At 44.3% G+C, this 27,368-nt stretch overlaps 1 protein-coding gene across 2 annotated transcripts in view; it reads left to right on the top strand.

Annotated features, from left to right (window-relative positions):
• LOC103914835 (cytochrome c oxidase assembly factor 1 homolog) overlaps positions 1-27,368 on the top strand; it is a 41,508-nt gene that overhangs the window by 5,682 nt on the left and 8,458 nt on the right. The window contains exons 1-2 of one of the 2 annotated variants that reach the window (XM_009321558.1): positions 8,770-9,023; positions 11,198-11,400. The gene's annotated coding sequence lies outside the window, so the exon portion shown is untranslated. Of the gene's footprint in view, positions 1-8,769; positions 9,024-11,197; positions 11,401-27,368 lie in introns of those variants that run through there. The other variant, XM_009321551.1, reaches the window with a different exon arrangement.

The raw sequence follows: 27,368 nt of genomic DNA, 5'->3' as shown, positions 1-27,368 counted from the left end.
TTACTTCAGACAGTTGTTGTCCGTGTCCTTCTTGGACAGCTATGGTAACTGAGACTCCACAGCAGTAGGAATTAGATGCTTTCACGTGAGTAAACTGCCATTATCATCAGTTACCCTGATTACACCGTTGTGGAAGATAGCCTATTGCTATTTTTAATAAATCTACATTAAAAGAAATCCAGTGAAGCCATTGCACAAACAAGCAGTAACTACATATATTTGATTGAGCTATGCAGCAACTAAACTCAAGTGGAGTCCAACTGTAAAAACTGACAGCCTAGATGGGTCAGCATCTGAAACTGGGTTGCATAATAGCAACGTGGCAATATCAAAGCTGCGGTGCAGCTTTAATCACCACACAGTTGGTATTTATCATTAAGCTGTGTGTGTATTAAAGGAAGGCTTGGCAGATTTAAAATAAATGTAATGAAAAAATATTTCACGTACCTTATGTTTCTGAAATAAATATATTGCCCTACCATTGCTGTACATTTGCCTTATGTACTCCACGTCACTGCTGAGCCCCCGTCTCTGAAATGGAAACAAGTACATTTGCAGTATAGAAGCGCAGCAGTATCCATATAATACTTAGATCATTTAAGTTCCCATCATGGACCACATTTCATTACCTGTGCACTTCACATGACCCATTGCCTCTATTGCCACTGTCTCATGTTATGGTAATCCCTAAAAAAGCTGCCACTAAATTGAGGCCCTTTGTTTTAGATGCTGCATGCTTGCAGCTCCTGCAAGCATTTGGCAGCTTCAAACTCCGCATTTCTTAAGCTCCATCTTCGTTTGGAGCAGAAGAGCAAGTCTTCAATGAGGAGCCCTTCAGCGCTGCGCTCTGCAGCCTGCAACTTTTCATTGCTGCCTGCCTTCTGCCTCGTCCCCTTAGCTCTTCCTTTTGGCTCCTTTTTGCTTTCTACCAATTCAGACATTTCTTTCCAACCTCACAGCATTTCCTGGTCTGCTGCTCCCAATGTGCTCTTTAAAGATTCCATTCCTTGGAGACATCTCTGCGCTAAAAGTTGTTCCCAAGCTTATTCTGTGAGGCAGTTCTGAGGCTGTGTTGGGTGTATGCATCCTGTTTGCCACTTGGAAGACGGTGGTTGGGTCCCACTCTGCAGCTATAAGAAGTAGGTAGCACTGCAGCTGTTGTCCGCAGGAGATGATACAATTTTGGATTCTTTCAGAATGAGGTGGCCTCTCTAACCTTAGCCTTGCTCTCAGTAATGTCTGTGGTGTAACCACGCTCAACAGTTTGTGGTTTGGATGTTAAAGAGGACAATTCCCTTTGACAACACGACTGCTGTTGACATAAATGGCAAGATTTCATGATGTCTGCATTCACACATGGCCATTAAAGCTAATCGGACAGCAAGACCAATCAGACCCCTCTCCGCAGGCTAGTCCTTGCTGAAATTAATACTTTCTGAGCCCCTGAGACCGTGCCACTAGTGTTAACCAGGGTGCCCTTGCATGCCTCTGCTCTTCCTCCCTGGCCTAAATGCACAAATGTCTTTTAAGATGAGTGCCACTGTCTCATCTCTACTTCTCCTGTGCTTGGCTGTTTCTCAGAGATGCTGGGAGAAGAGGAAGTGCTAAAGGGAGGGAGCATTTTTCCGAGCTTGCAGTACGTACTTTTCCACAGAAGGCAGGATGCACTGCGCAGCCGTCTTGGGTCCTGCTGCTGCCACCCTGCTGGGGCTGCTCCCCCCTGAGTTACATGCTACATGATGATGGATTAAAAAGCAGAGGGGAAACAAAAAAAGCAGGACTGGGGAGTGAAATGAAGTCACTTTCCTTAGTGTGCTTCCTTCCCAAGGGGAAGGTGAATAACGCTTGCACATGTGTCCAGAAGGTGGCACCGGCAGCCCGAGCCTGCCGGCAGCTCTCTCCGCCCCGCTCCTGCCCGGCCCGGCCAGGCGGGCACCACCACCCCGGCTCGAAACTGCCTTGCTAACCCGGGGTCTCAGCCTCCTTAAAGGCTCTCAGCCCTTTAAGCCTGCAACCAAGCCTGTGCTCTCCTTGCTTGGCTCCAGGCCTCTGAGCCCACGGGTGACCGGCATGGGGATGATCAATAATCGTAGGTGTGACTGGGATCTTGTGACTCGAATAAGCAACTGAGCCTCGGGAGGAGCAAAAGCTTTAAGCAGTGGGATCTTTACCCCCACATTACAAAATTAGTTTTGCTGCTGAAGTGGGGAAAAGCCTGTCTGAAGACACCATTCAGTTGGGTTTTTTTTGAAGGATGTCTTGCAGCAGCTGCTAGTGCTGTGTGGGCACTGCTGCTCTGTTAGTAGATGTGTGTGTATTGGTGCGAGCAGTTGAGTTATCACACATGCTGGCAAGCATTTCTCAGGTGACACAATTCTAAATTCTAAAAGAAGAGACGGTGCTTTATCTTCTCTGTTTTGGGGGAATCTCTGTGGCTGTGAAAGGTAGACTTGGAGCAGGGTTTTGGCACTGTAGTCTGAGGCTTTCAGCCGAAGTGTGGGGTGAGGAGACACCCTAGTGCTGGAGAGCCCTCAGCTCAGCACCCCTTGGGCAGTGAAACCGTTTCACTGCAAAGGAGGGTGGATAAAATTTTCAAGCATGCTTGAGGAGCCAGACAAGTTAGGCTTTTATGCAAGAGTGATTCTGGCTTTTACGTTTCCTTTCTTGAGATGGAAGATAGCTTTCTTAATTTAGGCAATGGTTTTCCAACCTCAGAAACCACGGGGATCCATGCTGGGTTTTGGGGATATCCTGCTCTCCATGTTGGCCAGTCTATCCCCATTTTTCTTTACTAGCATTATTGCTCTTGGTTACAAAAAAATCTTTTTTCCCCTCTTTTCTTCATCCCATCTCACCTCAGCAGGAGCCAAAGACAGGCTCCTGTGCCTGCCACGCAGAGCCAGCTGCTGTGGTGGGAAGGGGAAGGCAGGCACCAGGGCAGCTGCCGGCTGCGGCACCACTGCCAGTCCTCATTCTTCAGCCGGTGCCCTCTGCTCCCTCCGTGGCAGCCGTTCAGTTGCGAACACTAGCAGGCAGGACAAGATACTTGAGGGAAAGCAGCAGGCTGTCTGCTGATCACGTTGATAATTTTTGAAAAAAAAAACCCCAACAAAACAACATCCAAAATAACCCCCAAACTCCCAAAGCTCTCTTCTGTGCTGGTTCTTAGGCGCTATTAGTTTGCATCTAGTGGCATGAAATTGAAAAGCAGGCTGGAATAAACTCCTGATATCTGGGCACAGTGTGTTTATTGTGTGCCTTTAGTTTAACAATGTCCTGAAAGGACCCTTGCTCTTTATAGCTGTACACTGACTGGCTAAAAGTAACTGGTTTTAAAATACAGATAATTAAGTCCATTTAAATTTTAAAAAGGTTTTACCACTAAGGAGGAAACGTGTAGGTTGAAAATAAGGAGTAGAGAAGAAATTATTCCGAGTTGCGCAGTTGACTTTGTGCTGGAACAGCCTGCTTTTTCCCCGGTGCTTGTCTGCTGTTGATGACTCTTGGCATTATGCATATCCAGGAAGGCAGAACATGCAGCTGGACAAGAGGGCTGCATATGGACAGAAGATTTTTGACCTTGCAGCAGCTTCAGATGTTGCTGCTCCTTCTTATTTCTGCTTGTGTCCTTTGTTTCTTATATAGTCCCCTTGCTAGAAAATGTTAGGGGCTGGGCCTCTTGTTTTTTTCTTTTTTTTCATGTTACTGGTTTACACCACTTCTGATAGATTCTTTATCACCTGCTCCCTGCAAGGCAAACTGCAGGGCTGCTTCCCTTCTGTAGCAGCTGTGCTGGAGAACTGCTGATGAGGAACAAAATGAGAGCTACTGAGCAATCATTTGGAGACTGGCTATTAAAAAAAAAAAGCCAGCTAATTAGAGCTTAGAGGAAGAGGCAACACTTTGTGCAAAAACACCAGAAGGTAGGCCCTCCAAATCCCATACACTCCCTGTAAATAGCTATAATTAACCCCACAGTATTCAATTTATTAATTAAAATTTAATTAATATTTTCTGTCCTTGACAATCATCCTAGAGGCGGTCAGGAAAACATAGTGGCAGCTGGGTTTCCGTAGAGCAGCAGTGACGTTCAAGAGGGCAGAGGCACAGGAGACTCCTCTCAGTCTCCCTGTCATATCTGTGATAAAACAGAACTGAAACTGGTCACTGGATCACTGGCAAAGAAGGGGAGGATGGGTAACAGTGCAAGCCCCAGTCTTCTTCTGCACACTTTCAGACATCACCCTACAAAAGCAGCACACACTTGGGTTATTTGAAAGTGTGAGAGGGAGGAGTAGTGAGGAAATGAATGTCATTATTACTTATTTGACCACACCAACTGAGGGCTGCTGTACAGCACTGTGTTTCACTTGGTTTTGATGTTCTGCTTGGTGCTTTGTCCGAGTAGAGTGAGCTCAGCAGAGATACCTCTCCTGAATTTCATGGGCCCCATCAAAGTAGAACAGCTATTGCTTAAAAATGCTGTGTCTGTATTAGTAGCTTGGTGCACTCCTGTTTTGCTCCAGGGTTGGTTTTCCTGGTCATTCATACTACCCATGGTCAGTATGTCAGACACCCGTCAGTGTCTGAGCTCTCTTCTGGAACAAATCTGTTGGTATCCCCAAGGGGAAACTTGAGTGTCGTCAACGATGTAGTTCACTCCAGGGTTTGCTCCAGACAGACAGGATAGATGTGGAAGACACCAAATGTATTTCCTTCAACAAGGACAGTGTTTCAGCATTATTCCAGGTTAGGCAATAGCATAATTTGTGCCCTCACCCATCCTTTTCCTAGGGCATGCCAACGATTTTTTCTGGCATTGTAATGTTTTTGATGCAGCACTGCTCTGCTGGCCTGCAGCATACACCTGTTAGTATTCTCCATACTTTGAACTGAAAAAAACCCCACCAAGCCTTTGCACAGAAAATAACAACTGTTAGCTACAGGGTCACAAGAGGAGACATGAGCCGAGCACTATGCAGCATGGCTGCAGCCAGCCCACTCAGTAGGGAGCAAACTCTTAACAGTGTGGTCGTGAGGAGTCCTGCAAAAACTGGCGTGTGGGCCAGGGTCTGCAGTACAGGCCTGGTGAGAATGGCCATGAGGTAAAGAAGGTCTTTTATTCCCCATTTAACAGAAGGGTGCAGACTGACTCAGCATGAGAACATACTTGGAGTGTGTTGAAACCAGATCTCTCAGGTTACGGGGAAAAAGCTTTCAGTACAGAACTGTTAGATTTTATGTTAGATCTGATGCAAGTGCGGAGAGGAGATGGGACACAAGCACTATCATCACCTCCATCTTCTTGTCTTCTCTCTGCTCCTCTGGATGAGACATGATGGGTTAGGCAGGTTTTTGATACACCTAGTGGATCAGGCCCTTCTGGTAGTGAAGTGGCATGCCATTTCTCAATCCTAGGGAGGCAGGCACCAAGCTGTTCAGCACTATGAGGTCAGAAGTGCTTCTGAGCACACCCAGAAGCAGAACTGGAGGTTCCTGGGGAACGTCAGCATTAGAAAAGATGAGTGTCACAATTTGGAGTCTCTTTGGCCTCTGGGCTTTGGTGCATAACTGCAACTTTAGGACCATTACAGACTCTGCTCTTACGGTCTCTCCTGTGGTCACACGAGAAACCAGCCTCAGGCCCACTAGACCATGAGTTACATCTCCCCATCAGTTGCGTGCTCCCAGACATGGCCAACACTGAGGGGCAATGGGGGGCTAGAATGAACAAGTTCTTTACCCTTGTGGGAAAAGAAGTGCCTCTGATGCCCTGCGAAGGTGCTCACGCAGGGCTGTCCCCAGTCTGCCAGTAGCAAGACCAGAAGGGCGGAGATGAAGATGCCATTGCTATTGCAGTGGTTCTGTTGGCTTCAATCTGGGACACCCGATACGGCAATGTTGAGTCACAGGAGCATTTAATCTTGTGTTGCCACACGTGATGAAACAGGCCCAATCCGTTGTTACACTGTTGGTAATTCTAACAGGTAGATTTCAGTAGAACTGAGGGAGATGGAGATAGATGCCAAGAATCACTGCAGCCTTCATCCCAAAATGAAACTCCAAATAAGCACAGTAACTGTCCAAGAACTATTGCAACTATTGTCTGACTTTGTGTGCATGATTTAGCCTTTTCTTTCTTTCTTTCTTCCAATCTAGTAAATGATTTTAACTGAATTTTTAGAAATGTACTTCCTGCACCTCTCCAAAATTCACCAGCTTCTCTGACTTTTACAAAAAGAAGAGTGGGGGAAAAAAAACAAACCCCAGGCAACTCACTGCTAAGATTTGAATTCGACATTCATAACAACAAATAATCCAAACGATTTTTGCTTTACTGTTAGTCATTTGTACTAACCTGCAATTAAAAGGCTCAGCATTTGTTCTCATCTCTTTCTGAAATTACATTTTCCACTTCCTAGGCCCTGGCCTCAGGCAGTGGATTTTTGAAGCAATCATGCCTTGATAATTAATGTTTAAAGATGAATGTTGCAACTTTTAACACAGTGTGTCGCTGAGTAAACATCCAGCAACGCCTGGTACCAAAAAAGAATACAAAAAATACAAGGCTTTTACTGGAAGCTGCAGGTTTTGCGAACATTATCCTTAGAGCTCCCAGCTGCAGTACGTTCGATTACCCCTTCCTCTATGCTTGTGGGTGGGGGAGACTGCCATGCTTAAAAAAAGCAGAAGAAAATAAATACCACATCTAATCTGTCAGTTCTTTGTGCCACTGACTCATCACCCTGGAAAGCTTGCTGGGAACGATTAGCTCATACAGAGAGGGAGGAGGCAAATCTTTGACAAGTGATGTGTAGTTGTAAGACGACCAGTGCCATTTTGGATTTTTGCAAAAGGGGAGGAGGACAAGGGATGGAGCGGGAGGAGGGGAAGGGGTAAAAATGGAAGATGAGGGGCCAACGTATGGTCAGAAGTTCCTTTTGTATTTCATGTCCCTTCGTTTGTCCCGAGTCTGCCTTTTCTCTGTAGAAGCCACAGCTTCCAGTCTGTTACTAACCCAGTTGGTTTTACCTGTGATAGCAGCCCATCCTACGCAGGGCTTCTGTATGTGACACCAAGTGCTCCTCAGTAGCATTATCCGAATCTCTCATTGCAGCATTTTTTGGTGCTTTAGAAATTAAGTTACTGTATCATCCCTTTCTAACAGAAATCCATAGCAACTGAAAAGGCAAGTGGGAAAATCAGCAACTTTGGCATTTCAGGAAGGGGAAAGGGTAGTCTGGATTGAGACTGCCTTACTTCAGGCATCTGACTTGGGCATTGCAATCCTGATTCAGACCTTTTGGAAGACACACCTTGTGCCTAACATTTCCCAATCGGTTGGCACGAGGCAGCTGCCTCTTCACCTGAGACTCCTAAGACAGGAAAAGTGGGGAAGTAGTCATGTGGTCTTGTGAGTGGTTTCTGTCAAAAGTGGCAGGGGGGTCACACTGTACCATGGTAGGGGTCTGGTCATGCCAGGGACCCCATACTGCATCCACTAGTTTGGTACGTCCCCTTCCAATCTCATCTCTTAGTGCTGTTTCCCATACACTGAAGCCTTTCCTGGTCTGGCAGAGGCCAGTGACAAAATCCTAAACAGATCAACTGGCGCAAGAACAGAATACTACTTTGGGCTAGTTTTCTTTTTTTTTTTTGTTCCCCTCTTCTACCTTCCAGAAAAGAGAAGGAAATTCCCAGTCCACACACAACTGTTGTGCAGGTCGGCAAACGAAGTTCAGAGCAGGTGCTTTGGGCTTTGTTACTCTTTGATGTTCTTTCTGCTCAGAAGAAACCAAAACCCAAAGAGCTCCTGGGAGAGCTCCATGTGTCTGATTCTGCAATTAAGTGTGAAAACGGAACCTCCCAAATAAGCTTGCCTTTCTGGAAGTGAAGTTCAGTCTCTAAGAAAGATTAGTAAGAGAAACATTCAGCACTAGTCATGCTCATTTGGGTAACAGGCAAGTTTCTGCCTGTGCTCACTTCTAGTATTCATTATGAATGTGTATTAGTGACTTCCTAAGCAGTAATCCCAGCTGAATAGTAAATGAAGTATTGCCTTCTGCTTTAATAATTTCCTGTCCTTTTAGCATTGTTTATATACCATCAACAGCTTGCTGATACATTAACTGTATACCCAGTGTGTGGCTATTTTATTATCCATTGCTTTAGTTATCTGCCCAGATTGCTGATCCTAAAAGGATTAAGCTAATTTTTAGACTATTTTGCTGTTGAAGCACAGTGGGTTTGAATTTATTTTTTTGGTTTTTTTGGCTCCTTTAAAAGTTTTCCAGTAAAGATGAGGACCTATTTGTACTAAATTTAAGCCTGCTCAAAATAGCTTGCTTGCGTTTTTTCTGTTGATTTTTCACAGATCCCTTAAAAAACAGAGGTCCAGAGAACACTACTGCAGGGTACAGGGTGCTTCAGTTACACTACATGTTAACATGACACAGGTCGTTCAGCATTTTGCGAAATTGAAGCGTTACCAAGCCCCATGGAATGGAAAATGCTTCGGGAGTAAAAGCAGTGTGTTTTTCAAGAAGTGCTAAATCCTAAACAGATCATTCAAATTGAGTGTAATAAAGACTCTACTACAGCTAATGAGAAGATTTTGTTCAACCTCAGTGGGCTCTCAAACAGGCGGAGATAATACGCTTGCCCTTGCTAACAGCGTTCACTTAGCTGTGTTTCCTTTCCTAGACTGGGAATTAGATTTCCTTCTCCATTTTTTGTAGAGAAAGACTCAAATTACTCAAGAAGATCATGTGGGAGCCACCACGTTTAGAAGAAGGAGCTGCATTTGAATAGAAGATACCACCCAACTTCATGTTCAGCCATTTAGCTTTAGTCAAAATAAGCATCCTTACCGTGCTTTTGAGCTGATGCCCTACAACAGACCGTACCAGTCTACTGCATACACTGCCTTGCTGCAATGAGGGACTGTAAAAGAGCCCGCATAAACAAACAGCAAGCAGCCATCTCGTGCCAGCTCACACACGTGTGTGCATGTGTTCACACTGGTGAGCATGTATACTAAGCCATCCAAGTTTCTACACCTAAGGTTGGAAATGTTTATCTTTTTTTTCCTAGGCTCCATTCCCAGCTTACTCCAAATCCTGTCCCCAGACTTAACATACTTTGTTCTTACATTGCCTACTTTGAAGTCTACGGACCCGAATTGGGCAGGCTCCCAGCACCCTGAGTTGTCTCTGGACCAGACATTTTATCTAGAGGACATTTTGAAAGACGTATGACTCTTGACTTCCAAGGCCATTTCATAAGGACCAGGACTGGTAAAGAAGCAAGGCACAGAGCAATTTGATCAGGGGCACAGTCACCCAAGTGTCAGGGATGAGGGTAAAATTTAGGGATCTGCCTTTCTACTTGCACCAGAACATAATTTGCTGTCTTTGTTTTGTTTTGCCTTTTGCTCTTTCTCCTCCTTACTTCTTCACTATTAGAATTAAAATGGTAATTTATGTTCCAAATTCCTTTTCTTGTTCTAAAACCAGCAATGAATGCTGTAGGTTTTTCTGAAGGAAAACCTTTTTCTAAAGGTGCCACAAGCTACAGTTTTCTCTCTAGGAGCATGGGATAGGGAGAAAAAAGCTCCATTAGTGACCTTTTTGCTATGTAACCTTTCCTTAAAATGCCAGCAACTGAGCTTCCACAGAGAGAACAACAAATATTGAGAGAGGAATGTGAAGGACATTATGAAAGAAGAAAGCAAGAAAAGGGATCTGCTCAGACAAGTTTATCAGGAAAGGTGATGTAATATGTACTGTAGAAAATCCTAGCGGTTGACATAACTTACTCTCTTTCTAAGTAGCTGTGGCTGCCAGCAGGCTGGGAGAAACAAAACGTACAGCTGGGAATACAGCTGAGCAGACTGTTTTGTCCAAAAGAAATATAGTAGGTGTAAAACTTGTTTTCTAAAGATGTCATTGAAGTTTAATTGAAAAGTGTCCTATTAATTAAGTCTGAGCGACCAATGGATGAAAGTCTCATTTCTGTTGGGGCTGTTCATGGTGATACTGTAACATTAACTCCTGCATGCTGGGAGTACTCAAGATGCTGCTGTTGGGATGCCGTGGTATGCAGTTCTGTTACAATCACACAGTCGCATTCCTAGAGTTTAGCAAATGTTTAACAAGCTTTTTAACAGCTGTCTTGAAAATTGCCTGGCTTTGTATTGACTGACTTGCACATATTCAGCCTGGTTTCCTACAAAAATGACTTAGCATGTGTGTTGTGTGTGTGTCCACATCCGTGTATATACAGTTTGGGAACCTCCCTCCCTGTTACAACAGACCTGACAGAGAGGCACAGGGTCTTTGAGATATTGAAGATACTGGAATTTTGTGGAAGCAGGTGGGTGGATACTGAAGAGGGTCTGGATATTCTCTGCAGGGGAGAGGCTGCAGGGAACTGTGCTCTCAGTCGGCCTTGGAGACTCCAAGAGGCCCAAATCCAGAGGATCCCAGGTTTTCTTATTCCACTTCTCACAGAGCTTACTAGTTTAAAGATCTTGGCTGCAGCCTGAAATGTTTAATCTTTAAAAACACTAGCTCTTCTACTTTGTCCTTCCTGGTACATGTACAGAGCAAAATGCTGCATGTGCAGAGACTGGTAAACACCAAGTGCCGTTAGAAGAATGAATATATCAGTTTTCAGGTTCATAAGTAGGCTAGTTCATAAAAATTGGATAAACTGGTAAACAAAAAGTCCCAGCACATGGACTATTGTGGATTTATTCATTATTACCTACAGAGGAAGAGCTGTACAGGAGGAATGCCTATTATGAAAATTATATTTAGTTGTAGGACTGAAATACATGGTCGTTACCTCCTTTTTACAAACAGTGCTAGCACTGTTCAGACAGCCAGCAGGCATGGTTTCATACAAAAGAATGTGTGGTTATTTTCATATGTTTTTTGTGAATAAGGCCGGACAAAGCTGCAGGAGATCCCTAATGTTTTTGATGGGACTACTGTCATGTCAAAATGTCATGTGCTACCTTCTCGCTTTACTGTAAATTGGCTATAAGGAAAACAAAGGCAGTAGGACCGACAGTACTAGATGTTGTCTTGGAGCGGGAGGTCGAGGGACCCTGTTGAATCCTTAGGAATGTCTGAATATTCTTCCTCTCCCTCTGCTACATACCCACTCCTTTGCATTTTCTCTTTTGTTCTAGGTGGAGCCTGGATAAGAGCTGTCAGGAGAGCTTTTTAGCTGGATTGAGGCTACCAAGTGATAGCGATCTTGCACCACCGTTTTAGAGGACTGGCACCAAAAAGCCTGTGGTTATGCCAAGTGCTTTACAGGACAAATAACACTCCCTGCTTCCTCAACTGCCTAAAAATCAAGCCATTGATACTGAGCTTCTATCTGAATACGGTAAGTCAGGCCTCAGAAGCCTGCATTCATTGCACGATTGAGTTTAAAATAATTACAGTTGCCAGCCTATCATACAACTGTTTTAAACCAAGCCGGGGGAAAAATCACTAGAGCACAATGCTGTGTAGCTGACACTCATATTGCCAGATCTCTCCCTTTGTACTAAAACTATAGTAAATGGGGTCTTGTTAGTACACCCTAGCACTGTGTTGATGTTGAGTTGCATTTCAAGAACTCCCTCAGTTACAGCAGTGCTGAGGCCAGAAAACTGCAGTGGATCACTGGAAAAGCCCTGTCCACTGTCAAAAACAGTCTTGCTTCTTGGCCATGACAAAAGCTCAAGATTTCTCTGTGCAACTTCAGTTTAGTTCCTAAACTGGAAAGTGCAGAAGACATCTCCTAAGCTGGCCAGTTACTTAAGCGAATGAAGTGGCAGTCTACTTTTTTCACTAGAGCAGAAAAACAAGGATCAGAAAGTGATGTTACCAATCAAGTGACAAGTCTCTATCCCTAAAGTATGCCAAAGGTTACTGTATCACTAAAGAGACGGTAACCTTTCAAAAACCTCTCTATCCAGGATACAGTATCCCTGAAGTATCCCTTAAGGTTACTGTATCCCTAAAGATACAGCAGCCTTTCAAAAAGCTCATCTTGGGTTTTCCTTGCAATTTGCTGGGCTCTGTTTAGGAGAAAGTTTCCCCCAACTAAAACCTTGGTAGCTAGAGAGGTGGGGGAGGAAGGGCAGTGTAACTGGTTGCTCTCCTTTTGCATAGAGATGAAAACCAGCTGGTTGACCTTTAGGCCAGCATTTGATAAAACTTTGTTCCTTTGCTATTCCCACTAAATCCTTTCTGGTGTCACACTCACATATGCAGCCCTTTCCCATTCCCGCATAACCCCCATGCATACTCTTGCTTCTTTATAAAAGTCCATTTGTGGTTTGAAAAGCTCGTATCAGAAACAAAGCTATTTAAATCTCTCGTGATTTCTTATGTTTTTTCTTTTGGTGTCAGCACAGTTGCTAAAAGTCTGAGAATTGTTGTTGCTCCCATTTGAATTTCTTCCCCTCCCCACCCCTAAACCGTGTGACATTTTTAGCTTCAAACTGTACAGCAAGGAGCACATTAAACATCAGGTCTGAGAGAAATGGGAAACAACATGATGGGGCTGCCGCTTTAGGTGCTGCAAACAGCCCAACTCTCCATATTAAAAATCAACCACTTTTTTGGTTTAAAGTGTGAACAGTCCATCAAAAACCTACATGAAATCCATTTTCTGGGTGATGGAATGTATGCCTGCCTAGTTTGCTTCCTATTAGGTTATTAACACTTACTGCATCTGTAACTGCTGGTTATTGGAGGAAGGACTTAACTTTCTACCAGAACCCTGGGACTAATTAAAACATTGCCATTAACATTTAATGAGAAAGTTGTTACTTTCACCAGTAAACTGGCTTAGACTCTTAGTCCCATAAAGCACAAATGGCACATACTGAATCATAGTTAACAAGCGAATTTGGGGAAAAACGCAGTCAGAGGAGTGCAGCTTGTTGCATAAGTTGAAAATGATTCATTGCTTTCTTCTTACTTTCCCCACCAGTACTGGATATTATATATGCTAACTAGTATTCATCTCTCAGCAAGGCATCGAGACCTTGTAGGACCAGTTCTTTCTTCCAGTAAGACCTTTGCATCATAAAACGGCCCAGACAAAACATCCCCAGGGGAAAATTCCATGCTTATAGGAACTTCCAAGCCAGGGTATAGCACCATTTGCTTGCCTAGCTGCTTGTCTTGGGTGGAAGAGAATGGCCTGTTACAAAGCAATGGCCAACACAAATGGAGAAGCACAAGTAAGACACTTGAGTGTGTGTCTAATGGAATATCGAGGGCAGGAAAGGAGGAAGTTTTGCTCCTCTTCTGTGCCAGCCTTGGGCAGAGGAGCAGATCTGGTAAATTTTAGCTCTGTATATCTATCAGCCAATTCTGCTGTCTTATTGTTTGTACGTACACACAGTAAACTAGCCAATTCTATCTTCTCTGGTACCAAGTTATACTTCATTTAAAGTGGTTGGATTTACACTGAAGAAGCACCGCATGAGGAGAGTAAAGTTTGGAGACTATGGGTCCTCATTACTAATGTTATAAAGGTTAAAAAAAAATACCGCAAGCCATTTCACAATGCATTTACAGAGAGAACGGTAAGAGCAGTGAATAGTGCATTTTATTCTAAATGTTTCATTTAATGAAGATTAAATACACATCTGAACACTGTCACTTTGGGGTACATTCCTAATCTGGCTTTGCTCTTGCTTATAGCGGTACAAATCAAGAATTACTCTACTGAAGTCAGCAAAGTCATTACCCTGTATTAAACTCAAAAGAGAGTGAGTCTTGCTTTTTACCTCTACAGCAAATCCCGTTCAATTCAGTATGAATACAGTGGTACGTTTAAGTGCAATGCAAGAACAGAGACAATTGGTAAATCTGTGCCCTAAATTCAGTACAGAGTTCTTGAGCTGAATTTCCATCTGAGTACTCTTGAACACTGCAGCACTAAATCTCCTTTTCCTGCAGTGTAATCTAGTTTCTTTTCCCCAGAAAGAATTATATTTTACTTTTTGTAAACAGAGGCCACATGAAACACATGGCAAAAACCTCAAAGACCGTAGCTTATATATATTAAAAAAACAACAACCCACAAACTTCTGTTTTGAAGCTAAATGCAGTTTTTGAGTTTATCAGCATTTTTTATTCCATACCAGTTTTCTACATAGTGGAAAATATACACCCTTAGGAGGGTAACAACTATGATAACTCGTTAAAAAACAAATTATCTAGGAAAGTAATTTTTTCCATTATGAAGGTGGCTTGTCATATATTAGTAAAATGAATTAGTCACATAGCACACCTTTCACAACCTCAAAAGAATTAGATTATAGCCCATACGTTCCCATGTGTAACAGGAGCAGCTCTCTTTGTACACACACCACTATCACTCCACAGTTTCTGATTATGTTTTATTCATATGTAATCATAAATCACTCACAAATCAGTCCAAAGCCTAAAACTAACCAAACCAGTTCATATTTCTGGCATGAGCTATTCTATTTGCACATCTTTCCAGATTAAAACATTTCTTGTTGTGATATGGAAAGACTCCAGGTACGTGGTGTTCAACGGGAAAAGGTGACAGCATGACATTTAGGAGATGTATGCATGGGGAAGGGAGGAAAAGCAACAGGGAAAGAAGGGCACATTTGCTTTTGACCCACTCAGTAGAAGAAAGTCAAGTGAGCAATAGCTACCTAATTCATCCTTTGATTTAGGTATTAGTAGCACTCTGCTTTCTGGGACTGTTCAGCATAGAGAAGGCTCGAGGGGGATCTCATCAATGTATGTAAATACCTGAAGGGAGAGTGTGAAGAAGAGGGAGCAAGGCTCTTTCCAGCTATGCCCAGTGATGGGACCAGAGGCAATGGCCACAAACTGAAACACAGGAGGTGCAGTCTGAACATCAGGAAACACTTTTTCACTGTGAGGGTGACTAAGTGCTGGCACAGGTTGCCCAGGGAGGTTGTGGAGTCTCCATCCCTGGAGATACTCAAAAGCCATCTGGACATTGTCCTGGACAACTGGCTGTAGGCAACCCCGTTTGAGCAGGAGGAGTGGACAAAGTGACCTCTAGAGGTCCCTTCTGACCTCAACCCTTCTGTGATACTGCTTTGGTCTCTTGTCAGTGAGAAAGTGAGGCACCTCATTTTCTTGGTGGCTCCCTTCAATCGTTCCCGATTTTGAGCAAATTTTAGAAATGCAAAGGGTGCTCCAGCAGCCAGGAGCTCTGGAAGGGACCCCAACAAGCATGTAGAGTTTGCAGTGGGAAGGAATGAAATGCTTATGGGGTCAGGATGGGCAACCTGACATCTGGCAAATTAATAGAAACAAAGCAGGAGTGCAAGAATTACATATTACTTCCACTTCAATCACTCTGAGTAACATTCCTATCCTTTTTGTTTCAGGGAGGGAGAGCTGTGACATAACTAATAAATACTAATACTTCAAGTATCACCTGATGACTACAGCTTTGTGCCAGTGGCATTGGGAGCACAGGAGGGATGCTGAGAACTTCTGTGAAAGGACTTGTTATGTGCAAAAGCAAAGCAGGGAAATCTGGGTGCCTGAATTTTATGACATTTAATTTCAGTGCAGACTACTGAGGCCTTGGTGGTTTCTGGGGTTATAATCATGTTTTTCAGACTGATTTACCATGTCATTCTCCTGCACAGGATGAAGATAAGCACATCAAGGGGTGCTTAGGTCCAGGAGCTTTACAGTGCCAGTTGCTGGTACTGCAAGCTGCAACACTTAGTTCTGGCCATAGAAAAGAATCCCAGACTTTGGGGCTGCAGTGGGATCACACTGGGGGAAACACAGAAAAAAGGGTCACACACCTCCTCCATCTCCTGTGACTAGCTTGTCTTCTTGAATGCCAGCTCTCCTACATGCTAAGAAATAGCTGAGCTGGACTTAATGCAGTGGTGGGCAGCAGAAGAAGTTAGAAGGCAAGTTCAGTGCCAGGCTCAACACTGCCTTTTCTCAGAATGTCCCCTTCCTGGAATGGCTTCCCATCAGCATGGCAAGACAAGGTGGCAATTTCTCTTTCTTCCTTAAGAGCATTTAGCAAAAGGGCAGGCTAGAGGAGGCTGAAACTTTCACAAACATGAACTCTGTAATGCTAAGCTGAGTTCAAGCGAAGGTACAGCACTTTCAAACCATACCTGGCACATTAGGGCAACCGTGACAAGCAAGATACAGAAGTGCAATTGCAGCTTTAATGTAGAAGTAGCAAGTTTTTGTCATACTGAAAATACAACATCTTGCCAAGTTACAACGAAGGCGTTTTTTCATACTCTGCAGTAGACAACCCTGTTATCAAATAATAATGCCTTCATCTTCTGATGGTGCCGTTGGAAGTGGAGAAGGAGCTCTTTTCACATCTTGCTCTATTCTGCCTCTGCTTCTAATAAATACCAGTGCCTGCAGCTGAAAAGCTCTATGCTAAAGCGCCCGGGTTTCTCGAACAGAGACCTCAGAGAAGCACTGCTGGGGTTAACATATTGTTTTGCCCAGGCATATACAAGTGTATTGCAGAAGGCACTATGCAAATAGTGTTCACAGAGTTTATAATTTCCTGTTGGAACAGCAAAGAAAAGAAGGTCATTGATTTAAACCAGAGAATACAAATGATTTCCTGCCCAACAAAGCTGCCAAATGCTTGGAGTTATTGATTTTTTTTTCCTCCCTGCTGCTAACCAAACACTTCTGGTCCTGTCATGGGCATCATCAGCTTATTGACTAAGTAAACATAACCCATTAAGCTGAACATTTTAAAAATAATAGAAAATTACAGTGGCTATAGTAAAAAAAAAAAATCTGCATTCCAAAAAAAAAAAAATAAAAAGGAGAGGAAAAACAGTTTCTGAAGTTAATTAACTTTTATGTAGATTCAACTTTCTGGAATTTAGGTTTGCATCCAAAAGAGAGAGAAAGGAATAAATTGAAAGAAGACTGGGGGGAAAAAAAAGCCCTTTCTTAAAGAAGCCAAAAAGGGGAGGGTGCAGGGAAGTGGGTACTTCAAATTTTAAGACCCCGAGGAAAAGAAAAAAATATTGCAAAATTGAGATTGAAAGGGTAAAAAGGTGTGGCAGCAGCATGGTAACGGCATGTTTTTATTTATTTTTTTACTTACTAGCAGCGGGAGGTCTGTGCTGTTGTCTGAATATTTTTCTTGAAGCCAGAGCCAAGCACAGCTGATGCCTGGCCTTGGAACATGTCAGTTTGAAGATAGCACGTACGGTATTAATAAATGTAGAACAATACTTGCTGTCAAGTTGGTTACAAGGCAGTAGTTCACTGAAGGGGGCCTGACAATGTCAAAAAGCATTAGACCAGAGCCAGCAAATGCTTTATACGCTACAGCTGATCCCAAAAGATGAATTGATGCCCTGGATCTGACTTTAAGGCATCTGTCTGCACTGGAGAGCGTGTGTTTGTCTGAAGAAGCAGGGAAACAAGTTGCTTTTCTCTTTTCCTCCAACCATCTGCCTACACATGGAAGGCAAGGAGCAAGACAAGGAGAGAGCAAATCGTAGTATGTTGTAAATGGACAGGGACGCCTTGCAGACAAAATAATCTTCAAAAGTAGGAGCACACACTCAGGAGAGGTGTTTAAAGGCAACACTGAACAGCAAGGAGACAGCTACCAGGCTGGAACACCACAGAGGGGGCTGGCTGTCTCCTGGGACTGTCTGTTGCCTGTGTGCCTGCTGGCTTCACTGGCCAAGAGCCTTGCGGTCCTTTGGTGCGAGAGCTAGCAGCGAGAGAAGAGCCAGTCAGAAGAGACACCAGGAGGGAAGTAAACAAGCAGATTACAAAGTGATGAAAAATAAGGGTATCAGCCTTCTACAGTGACTTAGAAGAAGGTGTGACCATTTCCTCCTCACCCTCATGCCTGTCGACTGAAGAATACTATTAAGGCAGGTAGTCACAGATTATTAATGACCTGTTAACAGCTTCTTTAATTTTCTAATAAGTGCCAACTGTGGCTGCTGTAATTATTCTGCTGGCCCTACAACACGCCCTGTGCCAGGCTGCAAAATACTTTTTTTTTCTGGAACACATTGTCGTGCCTCTTAACATGCGTGTACTGCACACAGGCAATTTCATACCTAAGTAAAATGACATCTTAGGCTGTCAGAGCATTTTGCAGCCATTAAATGTCGCTATCTTCTAGCAAAGTAGGAACCAGGAAGTGTTTAGTCACTTATTTTTACATGTGTGAATTGAGACACCCAAAGTTATGGTTTTAGCCACAGTGATACAGTAAGTCAGTCCCTGAGCTGCTTGTGAAACCTGGGAGCACTGTCTTCTGCTTTACCTGCGCTGGTGTCGTATGAACTGCAAAAGCCACAGATAAATTAGAAATAACACTGAGCAGGGGCTTTTTCTATCTAAGCAGAGGTCCCTGGGAGTAACATTGTATAAAAGTGATGGTATCTCTTTATCACTCTTCCTAATTCCCACAAAGAGAGAGCTGAGTAGCATGCGGTGAGAAAACAAAAACAAACGGAAAAATGTGTGTGTGGTAGTCAAAGGCAGCGTCTTTCCATTGCAGCCTTCAATTTAAGGAGTCTGTGGGCATGGATCCCTGCCAGCGTCATTAGCAGCAGTGATTCCCCGCTAACTGGTCCTGTTTCCTTTTCTAATGGATCGCAGCACACCTATGTGTCTCATGTATGCCACGTTTGTCAAATTTCATTGTATTTAGCCCTTGGTAATCTAGCATTTGGTCAACAAACCCCATGAACAAGTATTTGAAGATTATGGTAGCAATAAGTTTATGGGGAAATAATGTATGTTGTTAGCAGCCCTGTTTGAAAGCTACTAGTGAGGGTATGTCTTGAAAATGCCATAAAGCAGCCTAATTTTCAAAGATCCCAGCACTTTTAGGAAACAATGATCCTGTAAAGGTATTGTCTGTTGAGCACACACAAAGCACCCTATGTTTTGAAAAATCTCACCCATCAACAGTACATAAAAGTGTGGTTTGTGCTTTTGTCCGGCTCTTGGACTGTCACACCTCCTGTTGGGCAAAGCTCTATGCTGTAGCTCCACAGCAAAAGCTTGTCCCCATATCCCTAAAGGTAGGTTCACTGTAAGAAACAGCCCTGGAGTTGTGCTGAACCTGTGTAGGCTGGTATGTTTTAGCCTAAGAGAGGGGACGGTGCATGGGCAGGGACACAGCCCAGGTCTCCGGAGACCAAGTGCCCGACCTGGCACAGGCTTCCTGTGAAGTCGTTCCGTGTTTTTCTGCCACAGCTCTGCAAAATGAAAAAAAATCCCTGCCTTCCCTAACAGGAGCTATAGAAGGACCTAAGATTTAGTGAATGAAATAGAGACATCATTTAAAACATTAAACAGAGAGAGGATTTTTTCCCTCGCATCTTTTCCCACACATGTTCTGAGGAGGAAAATATGGATTGCAGTCAGCTGTTCTCTGAAATTCCTCTTGCCCTGACTCATTTTTGGAAGAGACGCTGGTTCACGTCCAACTGTCTTGTGAGCATCCAGCATATCTTTTCCTTTTTCAAAGGATGGGTGGATAAATTGGTAGCTACTCCTCAGATCAAGTCAAAGGTCTGACTCCAGATGCTGCACCTGCAAATGGTGTGGCAGGTTCCCCCACTTCCTTCATCCTTTTGCTCTCTCCATCTCCGTCTCGCACAGCTCTGTGCACAAGTTAACAAGCTGGATCCGTCTGAACAGAAACCTTCAAGTGTTATGGGAGTTTCTTTTCTTTCCTTTTTTTTAACGGTTCCCATCATAACTTTTTTTTCCCTTTTTGTTTTTCTGAGAATAGAATGTTTCTAGGTCAGAATCCCTGTTGGTCTTGTGCTGTTTTTGGTGTTCAATGCTTATTAAAAAGTCACGAGTCTTTGAGGTTATTTTTTCCCCAGATCTTAATTTGTGTTAACAGATTTAGCTGATACTGAACCAGTTCTGCTCATATGGGCAAGGACCAACTTCTGGAAAAGATCCAAGTGTCCAAGATGTTTGAAAGTAATTAGTTTTCCTCAAAGCCTTAGGCTTTAAGTGTTGATCTGATGTATTTCAAAGGGATTTGACTTTCAGAAGAAGGGTAGGGTCAGCATTTTCTGAAGGAGGGGCCCTTCTGGGGAGGGTGTAAAGATGGGCACTTGAAATAAACTTGCCACGTCTGAGAATCTGGGGGGATTTAGGGTAGCATTTTATTTATTTTTGGTTTTCAGTATGAATAAGAGCAAGGTGTTTGTGAAGTGCCAAAAGTATGTACTGCTATAATACTATATAATAAAAGGCATTATATCAGCAAGATGTTTGGCCTTAAGGCTGCAAACCTTCCCGTCTCCGCTGATATTTTTAAAGGCTTTGTAAATCAGGCTCCATGCTGATCACAGCAGAGTAGATCACATCTTTTACCCCCTCATTTCCAGAAGCAGACACATTACAAGGGAACTAGCATCATATGATTTATACTGTGTTCCTGCCTTAAACATTTTTTCCCTGTGATTGCCTCCCCTGGCATTCAGTTCCTTGAGGTCACTGTCTACTGCGTGCCTATTTAATGCATGCATGTGGATCGTATTACTGGTGTTAGTAAGACTACAGACAGGCATAAGCCTTATCAGGATTGGAGTTAGAGACTGTAAACTTCCAGGCAGGTACTAACTTTTAACATAGCCACGTACAGTTCCTAGCCCAGTGACATCTGAGGTACTTCTATGAACTTTTGTGACCATTTTCTTTTCTCTTTACAAGGTAAAATGTGACCTATTAGCCAAGAAGGTTGTTACAGACTCCTTGTATTTCTTGATGTTTTTTCCCCATCTCAGGATTTAGTAAGTTGACTTAAAGCTAGATAGGTCGTTGGTTTTGGCTTTGAGAACTTGTCAGTGTCTTTGGCATAATTAATGTATTTGACACAGATAAATGCCCACAGACTGGGAAGAGAGCTAAGTAGTTACCGCTGCATAGAAAGCATTGCAAGCTCTTTGATCTTTCCATGAGAAATGGTTTGGTACTCTTCACTGGTCACTTACCTTGCAGGTTCAGTGAACCTATTCTAGGAAACTGTGTACAGAAAATACACATCACACTATGAAAACCTCCCTGGCTTGACAGTCCACTTCTGCTAAGCTCCTGCTAAGCACAGAGCGCTATTCCCTCTCATCCTGACAGCACGAGACAGTCAAAGGACTGTATTTGCTATTTCTTTATGTGATTCTTTTGTTTTAACGCGCCCATTTGGAAGCCAGGCTGTGACGCATGCTGTGGGGAGGCACGGGTACAGCGTAGAGCAATTCTTTTGAACCTTGGATTGCAGTGCTCGTGACCTCACTCCCAGCGGCAGGGAAGCCAAGAAGCTGTCCTGTAGTTTTCTCAGGTAAACCTCTCGCTGTTAAAACCATAAACACCACTGACCTTTTCCTCCTGCACCTTGGATGCAACTTTTTCATTTATCCTACTTACGGATTCTTACTCTTAAATCCTTTGCAATTCACCTCTAAAACACAAAAGGTGAACATTCACAACTTTCCTCCCCCCTCCATGGTGTCCAATTACAGAAACATACAATTAGGGATGTTAATGACAGATTATTAGGCATTAACCTATAACGCTGTGCTCCAATAACAGCAAAAATGGGTCACACTGTAGGTATAATTATCCTGCTTCTCCAATAACACGCCCTAGTCGCGCTTCTTTTCTGTGATACCCCTTGTATTTCAGTACAAAGCATGGCCAGCTTTAGTTGTCTTGGAGGATCATCTGAAGTGGGTTGTTGAACTGGCTGGCACATAAGCCTGGCCTTCAAAAAGACTGAACAAACTAGGTTGTACCATCTTTGCAACTTGGGAGAAAAGCAGAAAAGGATTTAGGCACCTGCCTTTGTTACCTGCAGTTAGGCAGACAGACTCCACTTCACAGAGGGATAAGCCAAGGGATGGCAGGAGAAGGCTCCTTGGACAACGGGAGCGGTGGCCCCACTGTTCCTGTCTGCCCAGCACTGGGGTGGTGCAATAGTCACAGGGGAAGAGGGCATGTAGAGGGGTGAAGGTGGGCAGGCAGGAGGAAAAGCAATGCAGTACAGGTGAGCCTGCCAGCTGAGACTGTGTAGCTTAAAAGCACATGGGGAAGTAATCTGTGACAGCGGAGTACAGCAGATATATGAAGATACATAAATATATAGAAACATGCAAATGAGAGCACCCAAAAGAGGAGAAAAAGGAAATGAAACTAAAATATCTGTAGGCACCATGTCAGGCTTTGTACTAACTGAGCAAGCCACCTGCATTGTAGCGTGTGCCCCAGGAGACGTGATACAACTACAAGAATGAGGTGGCTGTTTAGAGTCCTTAATCACTCTATTGACTACTTTCACTTTCCTTGTTAATTAGCTAGCAGCAAAGGCAGAAAATAAACTTAATGCGGTTTCCTGGCTTGCCAGTAATCTTCCTCATACATAGAGTTGTCCCTTCAAAGGATTTTAACCAGGGTAAGTTACACATTTCTAGGAACCAATCCACAAGGAGACCCTGGAAGGGACCATTTCAAAGCTGGCTGAAAAGGTGTTTTACCTCCCTAAATGCCAAAATATGCCTTTTCAGTGCATCTGGAGAAGAACCACTGAGAAAAAAAAAAATATTACTCCTACTTTGGTTTGACTGTGAATTAAGCAAACTTCTTCCCTACAAGTTGCTGAGGTTTTGGTGAAGGCAGATCGTGCATGCAAAGTCTTTGGTATTTCTGAACACGGTGGCAGGGGGCACAATTTGTGCTGTTACTTCTCAGAAATGAGGTAAATAGTATGTTGAGACTATTTCCGTGAAAAAGGGGAAAATAATATGCTGAAATGATGATCCTGTCAAAACACTTCTGCTGTACTGTCCTCTCGTTGGTGACAGTACCGATGACGAAGGTATTTTGTAGACAGTGAGCGTCAAGAAGCTGTCTCTAAAATGTTGTCCTGGCATGTTATTAGTATAGAAATTGGCTCACACCCAGATGCCTTATAGATCTTAAAAGATCAATGGCTGGGCAAGAGAGCAAGAATGTGAAATACAAGTGTGTGCTTGTGCATGGTTTGCCTGACATTACCCGCATCTCCTGTGACTTCCATGACTACCTGGGTGGCTTGCAGAAAAGCTGGACCTGGGGCCAACTCAAATCCCACCAGCCCAAGGGAGAGTTTCGTTGAAGAATGGCTAGGCAACAGTTCCAGCCTTGAAGTTAGATGCTCAGGTCTGTGTTCAGGCCTATTGATAAGTTCTAATTTAATAGTAGTCTGTTGCCACACATATTTAGTGTGTCATGCCGACACCTCAGGACTACAGTGGTTTAAAGACTCCCAGCTGCTTATATTGGTGGCCTGGCAGTAGTCTTGGCCAGGTGGGTAGGCAGTGGCCCAAATTGAGATAGCCAGCACTGACCACACTGAGTTTGCGTGGATCAAGTTGCTTCTCTCTGATTTCAGAGCAATATTATTGTTTACTGTTTGGTCTGCGATAGCACCCAGAAGCTGGAGGTGCTGGTGGAGGTTGGTAGTGCCAGGAGGAAGAGAAGGAAGAGGAGAAGGAGGAGGAAGTGCCTTCCCCAAAGAACCTGCAGCCCCAGCTCCCTCACTCGGGTCTGAGGCAAATAAAATGAATGTTTGTGGCTTGGTGAAAATGCCCTTGCTTTATCACTACCTGCCTTTGGTGGAGGTGCCCGAGACCAACCTCTACCATATGAATTTCAGAGACCAAAACAGAAAATCTGAATTGGCTGAAATAAGGGAGAATCTCTTAAGCCCAGCCTATTTTTAGAAGATCCTCTGTGGAGAAAACAAAGTCTAATTAAAAACAGACTTTATTGTTGCAGTAACCCACCATTTCACATGTGACCCTGGGAGTCTTCCACCTCTCTGGGTTTGTTAAATCTTGTTGTTAACTGCCTGAGTCCTGCTTAGTTTCAAAGTCAATACTGAATACTACCTTCTCCACCATATCTTACTATTTTCAAGGCACAAAATGAACATCGCCCTTATTAGGAAGCTCTGCTCTTAAATATTTATTTTTAGAGAACACTACTTATAATGATTTAATGTCTCTTCTTTTGGTAAATGTAGACTCAGTGGTTTTGTGTGTGCTAATCTCCACTTAATCTTTCTTACCGCTGCAAATAGCACGGGGGAAGAGATGTTTTTGCAGAATAGTGTAGCTTGGAAATTGTGCTTTTTTAATTACCAGCTGTGAAGAAATCTTTTTCCACCAGTTGACTTGCATACTTTTTAGTGGTATAACAGGTTCTGAGGGGAGATCTCCACCACAGATAGCAACATGAACTTCCCTCCTTAGGAGGCAATTGCATGTTGTATCTATAAGATTCTCCTGAATAGATTGTCTTACAGTTACTCCCTTTGTGGTGAATGAAGTCAAGGGGCTTTGGTCCTTCCCTTTAATAGCCTCTACGCTTTGCAGGCTGTAATTTTCAGAAAGGCTCAGGACAGGAGGCACGCCTCTGGGCATGTCTCTGCTTCCCTTCCCTAGCGAGCCACCTCCATGGCACTTCAGCAGAGCAGCAGATGGGAGCAGCAAACACAGTTGGCCAGAGGGCAGAAATCCTAGCAATGAGTCCTCACAGACAACAGCTCCTTACTCTGTTTTGGTCTTCCACAAGCTGACACCATTACTATCCCCAGTGTCATCATTCAGAAGTCATCAGCAGCTGCATGCCAAAGGATGCTCAAGGATTTGGATGCAATATCCGGACATCCATGCTGCAAGGGACCATGATGGCAGGGAAGGGAGCAGCAGCCCCCCTGTGAGGGATGCGCTGGGCTCCAAGGACACCTCTGTCCTTGCTTTTGGAAGCTAACAGGGAATTGTGGGATCAAAGAGAAGGTTTGCAAGGTCTTGAGAGGTTTGTTAAAGCGTGTAGCTCTGAACCTCCTCCCACAACGTGCTGTCATAGGACTGGCTTGGGAAAACAGCTGAGAAGTAGGATGAGAGCATCCAGGGCTAGCCTAGGGATGGGGTGGTCCAGCCTGTGGGCTTCCCACTGTGACCGAAAGCAAGCAATGGAGATATTCTCCCTGTTACGGCAACGAGGACCTTCACAGGGCCAGTGCGGGCTATGCAACTTGGGTGCACCTCAGCCCCCCACATCCCTGCCTCACCAGGACCAGCAACAGACAATGGCTGCAGGCAGGGGCAGCACATCAGGAGCAGCTGGGAGTGCTGGATGGGGCAGCAGTGCTTACCGGGATCACCATTTCTCAGCTGCCAAGCTCCCTTGCCAGATGGCACCATCTCGGAACGGCACCATTAGGGGCACCTGTGGCTGCTGACCTGCTGCAAGTGGAGGTGGTGATGAGAGTATATGCGAGCACGTGACTGATCAGCAACGAAGCTCCTCTTACTTTCCATCCCCCTTGTTTGGGTGCGAGCAGACCGTGAGACCTAACAAACCTCAAACCCACTGACAGTGAGTTGCAGAGCCTCTAATTTCCGCCCTTTGCTAGGCAGGTCCCCTGAGCCTCAGTCAAAACCTCCTTGCTCGTGCAAGAGCTCAGTATCTTCCCACTTTTACTCAGCAAACTGCCAGCAGCCTGCCCCACCCCCAGACACTTGCATTCAATTACCCTGAATTTCATCACAGAAAGCAAGTTTTGCCTGGCCACAACTTTGAAAGGGGCAAAAACAAATGCCACGGGTCACAGCCTGTTATAGCTGATCCGCTCTCCAGACTTGCCACCTTTTTTTTTTTCCTCCCTGTTATGTGGTGTTGGTGTTGGATCATCCTCCTGGCTGGACAGATCTTACAGGAAACTCAGTTATTAATCAGATTTTGCAGTTTGAGGGGGGGGAAATAATGTTATAAATTGCGATTTAAGGAAAAGTTGCAAACACAAGTGGGTGAGCAGAAAGCTCTCACTGTCCTTCTGAAACAACTGCCACTGTTTCTCTGTAAAAACACACTCGTACTTCCTCTGCTGCAACTTCTCACGCCACTCAAGTTCCCCAGGGGAAGTAAAGAAGAAAACTCGTCAGAGAAAGAGATCAGGAGTGAGAGAGATGATGACTTACTGTACCAATGGCACAATTTGGGGATTTTGGGGCATATAATAGACATAATGCCCACGTGGTTCTCTGGGTTGCTACCATTACTAACCATCCCTATATTTGAAGTAAATTAAACAGTAAACTTAAATATTAAGAGCTCTTAAAATCAAGGGAACTAGTTAACAAGGAAAGCCTTTGACTAAGGGATAGCATGCGTTACGATTGAACGCTAGTGCCGACAGGGCAGTAGATGAAAGTTGTACCTGGGTTGCATTCACGGTTTCCCTCAGGCTAGAGGATGCAAAAGATGGCGTACGGGCATGTCTGCAGAGCAGTGAGAGGTTGCCCATGTCACCCTGACCCAGCCATGATGGGAAGGAGTCCCGACATTTGCCTCTGCATCCTCTCTAAACTGTGGTTGTCAGCTGAGCAATACCTGACTAACGCATACCTGAGGGATGCTAGAGGTGGTTTTCAGAACAGGACTCAAACGGCCTTGCCCAGGTCACATTTCTGTAACTGGTTTGGGCCTTGGTTTATTAACCAGCTCTCGCTGAGTGTAACACTTAAGTCACACCATCGTGGCACAAGGATCAAGGTGTGAAGCCTGTGGGATTAGAAATCCCATACAGCTTCCCCAAGTATTCAGGTGTCTATGTGCCTACATCAAAAAGGGCAGCCTTTTGCTAATTTTTTTTTTTAATTGCTCTCAAGAGCATTCCTCCCTATAATCCCAGCTGCGAGAGAAGCAAGAGCATAAGCCGATACTCGGATGCTCGGTCAAGTCCCATCCTGCCACAGCCTGAAGCAACGTGCTACACTCCTACTGACGACTCAGCTCGACTCCTACCAACCTGCTGTCGGCAGGAGCATTAGCTCAAGCTCTTCAGGCCACGCAGTCCCCCCCTTACCCAAACAGTGGAAGCGTTTAGTAGAATGACTTTCTCAGAGGTGTTTCTTATTCTGCTGGGTCATTCATTCAAATGCCAAAATTGTGACTCATTAAAAGGGCAAGCTTGGGCTGGGGGGGGACAGGAAGAAAGAAAAATAGCTTGCAAGAGCCTTCCTGTTTATCCACGGCCTGGGAAAAAAACAACACAACAGAATACACACGCCCTTGGCTCCATTATCTTTGTTGGCACAGCGCTGGCTTGGCTCTGTCCCTTGCCACTCCAGGCCAAATCCAGCCCTGCTGCGAGCATGTTTACTTTAGAGGAGTTTACTTGAGAGAGAAATCCGGCCCCCGGAGCCTGAATGCTTGCAGTGTGCGAGTGAGCGCACAGGCACTGGGAGCCCCCGTGACAATGGGCCACGGCGCTGGCCGCCCGCG

Source organism: Pygoscelis adeliae, unplaced genomic scaffold, assembly GCF_000699105.1.
Source record: "Pygoscelis adeliae isolate BGI_AS28 unplaced genomic scaffold, ASM69910v1 Scaffold40, whole genome shotgun sequence".
NCBI classification, from domain to species: domain Eukaryota; kingdom Metazoa; phylum Chordata; class Aves; order Sphenisciformes; family Spheniscidae; genus Pygoscelis; species Pygoscelis adeliae.
Note: the sequence above shows the minus strand (reverse complement) of the source record. Positions and strands in the feature narration are given on the sequence as shown.